A 9,832-nucleotide genomic window follows, 5' to 3' on the forward strand; every position below is an offset into this window, starting at 1 on the left:
AAGCATTTAACTAAGGTTAAAAAAAGGGAAGCATTAAAAATGCAACAAAAAACCACAGCATGTACCAGAAACAGTCAATAGATAAAATTAAATCAAATAAATAATTTGAGATAGTGAATTTGGTGCTATATGAACTTTTAAGAAGCGTGTGAGAGGTTAGGTACAGTGGCTCATGCCTATAATCCCAGCACTTGGGAGGCCCACACAGGAGTATTGCTTGAACCCAAGAGTTAGAGACCAGCTTGGGCAACATAGCGAAATCCCATATGTGCAAAAAATAAAAAACAAAATTTGCCAGGTGTGGCGGCATGTGCCTGTAGTCCCAGCTATTCAGGAGGCTGAGGCGGGAGGATGGCTTGAGCCGGGGAGATTGAGGCTGCAGGAAGCTGAGATTGCACTGCTGCATTCTATTTTAGGTGACAGAGTGAGAGCCCCTCTCTAAAATAATAATAATGATAATAATAAAAAGAGAGGTGTGAGAAAACTGAATGTCCAGAATGAAAGACTTACAAATAATGCTAAAGTTAAGAAGCCTAGAGGGATTTTAAAAGCCTTTCTTGAAAGCCAGGTAATAAAAGAGGAATAAAGATGAAGCTTAAGTATGGGTTAGTATCCAACTTTTGTTTCTACCTTCTCCACCACAGAGAATTGAAAAGTATAACAAGTATTGCTAAGAAAGAATTGAAATTCAAGATAAGTAGTGCTAAAGCACACAGTCATTTTAAATAAATTCAAGTTGCTAGTCCTAGACAACATATATCCACAGATACCGAAAGAACTGACAGATGTAATGTCAGTAATCTCAAAAAATCATGGAGAAGAGATGGGCTGGAACACCACAGATGGGCACATTCTCTCCCGAATTTCTAAAGATGAGGCTACTCATGGATCCCAGAAAACATAGACTGGTAAACATAATGTATTTGTTGAGATAATACAGGTTATGTTTCATTAACAATACCAAAATCCCAATGGCTTGAAATAACAAAGGCTCCTTTCTTTTCTTTCTTTTCTTTCTCTTTCTTTCTTTCTTTCGATGGAGTTTTGCTCTTGTTGCCCAGGCTGGAGTGCAATGGTGCCATCTTGGCTCACTGCAACCTCAGCCTCCCGGGTTCAAACAATTCTCCTGCCTCAGCCTCTGGAGTAGCTGGGATTACAGGCATGTGCCACCATGCCTGGCTAATTTTGTATTTTTTGTAGAGATGGGGTTTCTCCATATTGGTCAGGGTGGTCTCAAACTCCCGACCTCATGTAATCCACCTGCCTTGGCCTCCCCAAGTGCTGGGATTACAGGCATGAGCCACCATGCTTGGCTAACAAAGGCTTATTTCTTGTTAATTTTTTGCTCATACGACATGTCCCTTATGGGTCGTATGGGGCTCCCCTCTGTTGTTGCCTTCACTTTGGGACCCACGCTGGAACATTCTGGTTGTCAAAGCAGCGGCAAAGAGGATGCAGTGGAGTATACTCATTCTACTCCCAGAAGTGATGTATTTCACTTTTACTCATGGCATTGACCAAAGCAAGTTCCATGACCATGCCTAGTTTCAAGTAGGCAGGGAAGTACACTCCTACATGTGCACAATAGGAAAGAGAGAATATTTGGGAGCATCCTCAATGGTTATTTAGATTAGCAAGAGGTGATTAAATGGAGTCAAATGGATTCAGAGTCAAGAACAAGCCAACATTATTTCCTTTTTTTGGGAGTTATTAAACTTTTAAATCAAGAGAATGCTATAGAAAATGTACATATTGACTGTAAGGCATTTGGCCAAATTTCTAATATCCTTGTGAGTAAAATATACAAAATTATAGGAATAAAGAAAATATAATTGGCTGGTTAACAATCACACCTAACAGAAATTGATTAGTATTCTGGTGTCAACTCACAGTTAAGCCTCCATGGGCATGATAGAGGACTTTGATAAAGATATAATTGGAAGTACAGCCATTATGGAAAACAATATGTAGGGTCTTAAAAAGTTAAAAATAGAACTACCATATGATCTAGCAATCCCACATCTGGGTGTATACTCAAAGGAATTGAAATCGGTATGCCTGCATTCCCATGTTTCTTTCCGCGCTATTCACAACAGCCAAGATATGGAACCAACCCAAGTGTTTATCAACATATGAATGGATAAAGAAAACATTGGATAGCATATATAATGAAATACTATTCAACCCGAAAACAGAAGGAAATCTTTTCCTATATTATGGCATGGATGACTGGAGGGCTTCATGTTAAGTGAAATAAGCCAGGAACAGAAAGACAAAACTATTGAATGAGCTCACTTACATATAGAATCTAAAAAAGTCAAAACCATAGAAGCAGAGTAGATTGTGGTGCCAGGGGCTGGGGTTAGGTGGAGGGGAATGAAATGTGGGTGGTTGAAGGATACAAAGGTTCAATTAGACATGTTGAAAAAGTTCTGGAGATGTAACCTAGAGCATGGTCACTATAGTTAATGAAGTATTGTATACTTCAAAATTGCTAAAAGCATAGATCTTAAATGTTCTCTCCACACAAAAATGAAAAATATGTGAGATATGTTAATTAGCTTGATTTAATTATTTCACAATGCATACATATATTAAAACATCACATTGTACACCGTAAATATGTACAATTTTTGTCATTTTTGCCTTAATAAAGCTGAGGGAAAATAAAATTTGAAAATATAGTGAGATAACTAATGCACTGATGACAGAACTAGGAACTTAAAATATCTTAATCAACCAAAATAATGAAATTTCAAAGGAATAAGTGTAAAATGCTGTATTTAGAGTTTATAACAAAATCAAATGCATAAGCACAAGGTGTTAAAAAACTAGATTTACTGCAAATTAATGCTATCTTTAAAAAAAATTTTATTGAAGCGTAACATACATGTAGAAAAATGTACAAATCTTAAATGTATAGCTTGAATTACTCTAAGGTGAACAAATCCATGTAATACCCATTCATAGCCAGAAGGAAAACATTACCGGCAGTCCAGAAGTTTTTCCCATGCTACCTTCAAGTCACTACCCTTCTCTTCTCCCTGGAGGTAACCTTTCTTATTTCTAACAACATAGATCACCTTTGCCAGTTTTTAAACTTTATATAAATGAAATCATACTACATCTTTTGTGTTTGTGATATTCATCCATGTTGTTGAGATATTCATCCATGTTGTGATATTCATCCATGTCTATCAATAATTGTTCATTTTCAATGCTATATAGTATTCCATCACCTGATTATACCACAAAACATTTATCTACTATACTATTGATCTATAGGTTGTTCTCAGTTTTACAACATTATGAATAATACTGCTAAGAACATTGTTATTTATGTGTTTTGGTGAACAGATGTATGCATTTCTCTTGGGTTTATACATAGGAGTAGAATTACTGGGTCATAGGATATATACTTTAAGCTTTAGTACAGATTGTCCAGCCTATGGCCTGTGGGCCACATGCAGTCCAGGATGGCTTTGAATGTGGCCCAACACAAATTTGTAAACTTTCTTAAAACATTATGAGGGTTTTTTTGTAATTTTCTTTTTCTTAGCTCATCAGCTATTAGCGTTAGTGTTATTTTATGTGTGGCCCAAGACAATTCTTCTTCCAATGTGCCCCAGGGAAGCCAAAAGATTGGATACTCCTGCTTGAGTAGATCTTGCCAAACAGCTTTCCAAAGTGATGGTACCAATTTACACTCCCTCAGGCAAGGTATGACAGCTCAGTTGCTACGTATCTCAGACAACACTTAGTATTGTCAGTCTTTTCACGTTTTAGTCATCTTGCTAGTTAAGTGGTGGTATCTGTGGTTTTGTGTTTCCTTGTTGGTACTAAGGAGATTAAGCACCTTTTCATATGTTAATTAGCTCTTTGGATGCAATGCAATTTTAAGGTACATTAAAGTGTTCAAATCTAATCCAGAGGATTGAAGTTCATTGACCTCTTTGAAGTTTATTGACTCTAGAATATGAGGAATGATGGGAGGGATTGGAAATAAGTCAGGAAATTACGACATTTTGGTTAAAATGGTAGTTGTCTTCAACTACTCAACTTCAACCCCAAATAGGGCTGAACTGTGAAAGTTGTGGGGTAAGTAGGGGACACAGGTCCATATGCAAAGCGTAATGTGGGCCTCTGAAGTGGCCTCCACAGATGTGCTGAGCAGCCAGAGAACTGAGATAGGACTGAGCAGAACTGAGCAGGGCGTAGCTCTATCCTTCCCTCTCCTGCCCCCAGCTCACTAGCTCAGCTTTGATTTCTTTAGCTACCACTTGTAAGATTGACAGATTGAGCTAATAAAAACAGAGGATGCTCAGTTAAATTTGAATTTTAAATAAACAACCACTTTTTAGTATGAATATATTCCAAACATTGCATTCTTTCTAGCAGCCCTACTATCAGCCCCTTCAAACTTGGCAATACCATACTCTCCTCACATGCACAGTATCGACTGTTGCTAAAGTTGTTAACACTGGATGGAAAGTGGGTTAGATTTATTCTTTGTTTCTCAGGATCAGCTAGGATCAATGACTGGTGATCACTGAAGGACAAATATAAACAATGTGAGAATGAATGCTCAAACTGGGCAGTTTAGGAAGTATTGGATAGCTATCTACCTGTGAGGGTAGAGGTGATTTTAGTTAGTGTAGAGACGAATTAGATGATTGGTAAGATTCTATTGTTTTAATTAAGGTGATTTGAGAACTTGGACAGATTTTTCTGTTTATGATTACCAAACAAGGAAAGTAGATGCATTTTGAGATTACAATGGCATATGCAGATGTGAAACTAAAAGAAGAAAATTATAGGTTTAAAAGGCAGGGGCATCTAAAATGAATACCTTGGTGTTTCTTATGAACACTCACAAAAGATAATAGAAATTTTCTATTTTTGAAGATATAGTTTTCTGCTTGAAGTTCTGCAACATCACAAAATGATTAGTGATAGCAATATTTACCTTTCTAAAGGCACATACCACGTTGTAATCATAATTTATTATGACCTTTTTATGTGAAGCATTCTGTTGTAGGAGTTATTAAGAAATTAGGCAGATGGAGAGGAAAAGGGGTCCTTGGGAAGTTTTCGTTTTTTAAAGCACTTCCAGAAAAGTTTCTGGTAAAGCCCCAGCTCTTAGAGCAAGGCCAGCAACATTTGATATGCAGGCCATTAGAAATTGGGTCTGTCCAACATGGCAATTCCCGTGGACTTCTTGTCCTGGCCCCACATGTTCCTGGCAACATGGCCGCCCTCAAATACCTCCGCGTGTGTAGAACATCTTGGCATCCTGTGTTTGCATATTAAAAGGCTAGGGTGGGAGGGCCAGCGTTTTCACGGGCTTCGTGAATGATGTGCCTGGTCAAACCAATCCCCTGAACCCTATGCAAATCAGACACTGCCTCCTCCAGCCTTTGTAATATATACCTGGCTGATGTTCACCACACTGCAGGTTCCCTCTTTCGGATTTGGAGCCCCCCTCCCTTTGTCTCTGTATGGGGGAGCTTCTTCCTTCTTGCCTATTAAACTTTTTGCTCCTTAAAACCATTCCACGCGTATCTGTATCGTTTTATCTAAACTGGCATGAGGACCAAGAACCCTAGTGTTCCTCTACTTATTGGAGCCATATCAATTCTACATAGGTTGCCTCATTTAATCCTCAGAACAACACTGTGAAGCAGACCTGATCCCTTCTATAGATAATGACAACTGAGGCACAGAGATATTAACTTGCCCTAGGTTATACAGCTGGAATACCCAGGTCTTTGGGACTTGAAAGTTGATATTCTACTGTATCATGCCATATCCCATTTGTATATGCTTTATAGCAACTTTGAGGATGTAAATGACCTAGAGAAAAAATGTATTTAATTTAAGAGCACTTTCAATGCATGTTGATGGTACCCTTACCAATTGTTTGGCCAATTCTCTCATTAAGAATATAGCATAAACAGCATGGGTACTGACAAAGCATGGAAGCACCTAGGAATGAGACACCTGAATCAAAAGGCAAGCAGGTAAATGAGGCCCTAAAGATAAACCAAGGATTCCTCAATGAAGAGAGTGAGTAGTTTTGCATTGTGTAAAGAAAACTCAGTAGTATCCAAAAATGAAAAGAGAAATTATGGTTTGATTATATCCATCAGTTTCTCTAAATCTCTCCTCTAGAATTTCCTAATAGATTTTAGTTTATATTCAACTTTTCATCTGTATGTAAAGTCAGGTTTCACAAGAGTCCAAAGAGGGAGATACTCTGAACTTAAAGGCACAGTGTTATCTGTCATGAAAGCTTGCATGCCTACTCTAGCCATGGTAATTTTTCTTCTGGGCTATTATGCTCTTAATGTCTACACTTAAGTGGCTTATTTCCCATACAAATATCCTTGATTATCTTTTGAACTGTTTCTGTTTGTCTTCCTCTGAATTGTAAGCTCCCTGTTTCAAACCGTGTTCCACATATCCTTATTTCCTCCACAGCATCTTCCTAGAGCCCCCTTCAAGTGGTAGGCACTTGGTAGTTGTTGACTGATAAAAAGGAGGATGTCACGTGAGAAACTGCAGAAGAGGCAAATAAAGAGAGTAAGCTAGAAAGACAGAGCATCCGGGATAAATGAGGCAATATTTAAGCCTTCAAGCTTCTAAGCTCATGTAAAGGACTGACACAGAGGTATACACAAGCTTGAACCCTGACTTCTAGCCCCAGGCTTTCCCACTCCTCTGCACTCCACTAGCTGTCTTCTTTCCTGATGGTAGCCCTCATCTTCAGCTCTGCAACCATTCTTTCTGCTGAGACTCTTACCTCCACATACCTCTACTTCATCCAAGGCTGAGGAAAAGCCAGACCTCAATTAGAGACTGGGTCTTTTAAGACTGCAGAAGACAGGAGAGGGGCCCGGGTGACATTATTCTGAAGACAGCCGAAGTGCCATGTCTGTCTATATAAATGACCCATAAAATGACAGTTTTGTCTAAGAGCCGTTTTCCAGGCCACACCCTCATCAGCGGCTCATTGTTCCACGGGCACCGACTATGCTTCTGATTGGGTGACACTGCCCTCCCCTCCCCCGCCAATCTGAATGGCCTACTACTGTACAAGGACTGGCTGTTTCAGGTTCTCTTATCTGCACATTTGGGGCAAAAGCCAGAGGAGACTGACATGACCCCAGAGTAGTTTACACAACTCTTTCCTTGGCCACGTGGAAGGTGGTTGAAATCAGGCAATACTTGGTAGGCGATTATCAGAAGTATCTCTAGAGCAAGCAAACACCTAATTTTAGCAAATAGTGGTTACAGCTTGTACCAGGACTATGAAATATACCAGTTACAATAAATTCAGTACTTACCTCCAGACATATTTGTGAGGTAAATTTTTGTTTGAATAATTATATATCTGTCCTTTCTGGCTGGTCAAGTACACACTTTTAACCAAGTTTATCCCAAAGGTAACTTGAAATCCAAAGGACACTGGATTTGAGTTTTCTTTATCCGATGTGACACTGGAAAAATGTGTTTTAAGAGGGTGGCGTGTTTTCTAACAGCTTAAATCATGTATTGATTTTCTAAATGTTCTTATGTTTATCACAACCACAATTAACATTTAGGGCACAGCTTTTAAATTTTGAATTTAAAAAGTCTTATTTAAAACTGTGTATGTTTTTATATAAAGCCCCGCTCTATAATTAAGTTTACTGTATGCTTCAAAATGTTGTAAAACACAGTTTTCTTAGGGAGGAAAAAAAGAGGGTCATTTAATTATGTTTGTTGAGTGAATTTTCTGGTGTGAGTTGTGGAAACCAGTCTTAGAATCATGCCTCATATAATTAAACAATCCCCTTTGGGAGAGAGCCATTTTTAATAAATGCCAGTGTTTTCTATTTCTGCTTGGTTATATAAACAGGCTCCAGAAGAGATCTTCATTTTACAGAAAGGAACCTGAGCTTTGAAGTCCATCCTTGTTAACATTCAACCTTTCACTATCACTTTATAACTTGGAAAAGAAAATGTTTACTATGAGGAAACAGTAGCACTGATGTACCTTGGATCAAAGTTTCCTTAAAAGAAATGTCATACCACAAAAAAAAAGACGAGGTTAAAGAATTTCCCTCTTATTGAGCACTGTCAACCCTGCCTCCTACTCCTCTACCCCAAGCAGCTTGTTTTCTGCTATAAAGTTGTTCATTCAGAAACCGTCCCAGTAGGTTAACACAGTATATCCTTTTAGTAGCAAAATTAAAACTTCCTTAGTCTAAGAAAGTACTTTCTGGGTCTACCTTTAGCTAAATAAGATTACCATTTTCTACATCTTTAACATTCACTGTGGACCAGGCACTGTGTTAAAACATTATCTCAATATTTAAAACAAGCCTATGAAGCAAGTACTATGATTATCCTCATTTTACTCTTGAAAATATTGAAGGGCAGAGACAGAGGTTAACACAGTCTCACAGTTAATGCATGGCAGAGTTGTGCTGAAACTCTGGCCTGTCAGACCTGGCATTGAGAAAGAAAACTTACCTAGGGAAGCTCTCAATAAGGGCCTATCAGAAAGTTGTGATAAAGAATTCAAGTGTACTAATCAAGTGATTTGCACCATTGTGGAAGTTATTTTTATGGAGTTCAGTAACTTCATTGATAGTAAGGACCTGTGTGTGTATGTGTGTGTGTGTGTATGTGTGTGTGTGTGTGTGTGTGTGTGAGTGAGAGAGAGAGAGAGACAGAGAGAGAGGGAGAGATGGAGTCTTGCTCTGTCGCCAAGACTGGAGTGCAGTGGCACAATCTCGGCTCACTGCAACTTCCACCTCCCAGGTTCAAGCAAGTCTCTGTCTCAATCTCCCAAGTAGCTGGGATTACAGTTGCTCGCCACCACGCCTGGCTAATTTTTGTATTTTTAGTAGAGACAGAGTTTCGCCATATTGGTCAGGCTGGTCTCAAACTCCTGACCTCAGGTGATCTGCCCGCCTCGGCCTCCCAAAGTGCTGGGATTACAGGCATGAGCCACTGTCCTCGGCCAGGACTTCTATTATATACATTCTTCCTACTAAGTCTTTGAGAATAGTTGTGAAACAGATAACTGAGCTATGTATTCCAAGTAGCAATGAGAGTTTTTGACAGGATACATATTATTATTATTATTTGAGATGGAGTTTTGCTCTTGTCACCCAGGCTGGAGTGCAATGGCGAGATCTCGGCTCACTGCAACTTTCGTTTCTTGGGTTCAAGCAATTCTCTTGCCTCATTCTCCAGAGTAGCTGGGATTACAGGCATGCACCACCATGCCCAGATAATTTTTGTATTATTAGTAGAGATGGAGTTTTACTATGTTGGCCAGGCTGGTCTCAAATTCTTGACCTTAGGTGATCCACCCACCTCAGCCTCCCAAAGTGCTGGGATTATAGGCATGAGCCATGGTGCCTGGCTCCACATATACATTTTTAATAAACTTTTTTGTGTCTATGTCATATTTCATAGTACGTTTTTCCTAAATGCTTGACCTAGGAAACACATACATGTGTGCATACCCATGCCAAACACACAAATGAATTTAACAGTTTGGTTTATGAAATGAAAGCAATAATAATTTGACTCTTTAGAAACTCTTCATTTTGCCCTATGTCAAAGTCTCTAATCTTTTATCCTCCATGGTGGGCCATGGTTAAGGGACAAATGATAAAGTACAAGGTTTTCAACTGCTAACTGACAAATTTCATATGTTAAAGTATTACTCAAAAAGTTGTTTTGTCTCATGTTTCTTCAAATCTGGAAATAACTTACTTTGCTGACTCATCTATTTTTTTTTTTTTTTTTTTTTTTTTTTTTTTTTTTTTTTTTT

The 9,832-nt window shown here is 38.6% G+C and overlaps 1 protein-coding gene across 1 annotated transcript in view; it reads right to left on the minus strand.

Annotated features, from left to right (window-relative positions):
* ADCY10 (adenylate cyclase 10) overlaps positions 1-8,682 on the minus strand; it is a 101,435-nt gene extending 92,753 nt beyond the window's left edge. Inside the window, exon 1 of the mRNA XM_017534172.2 lies at positions 6,813-8,682. The gene's annotated coding sequence lies outside the window, so the exon portion shown is untranslated. The remainder of the gene's footprint in view (positions 1-6,812) is intronic.
* Between the last annotated feature and the right edge of the window lie 1,150 nt (positions 8,683-9,832).

Source organism: Cebus imitator, unplaced genomic scaffold, assembly GCF_001604975.1.
Source record: "Cebus imitator isolate Cc_AM_T3 unplaced genomic scaffold, Cebus_imitator-1.0 Scaffold84, whole genome shotgun sequence".
NCBI lineage: Eukaryota > Metazoa > Chordata > Mammalia > Primates > Cebidae > Cebus > Cebus imitator.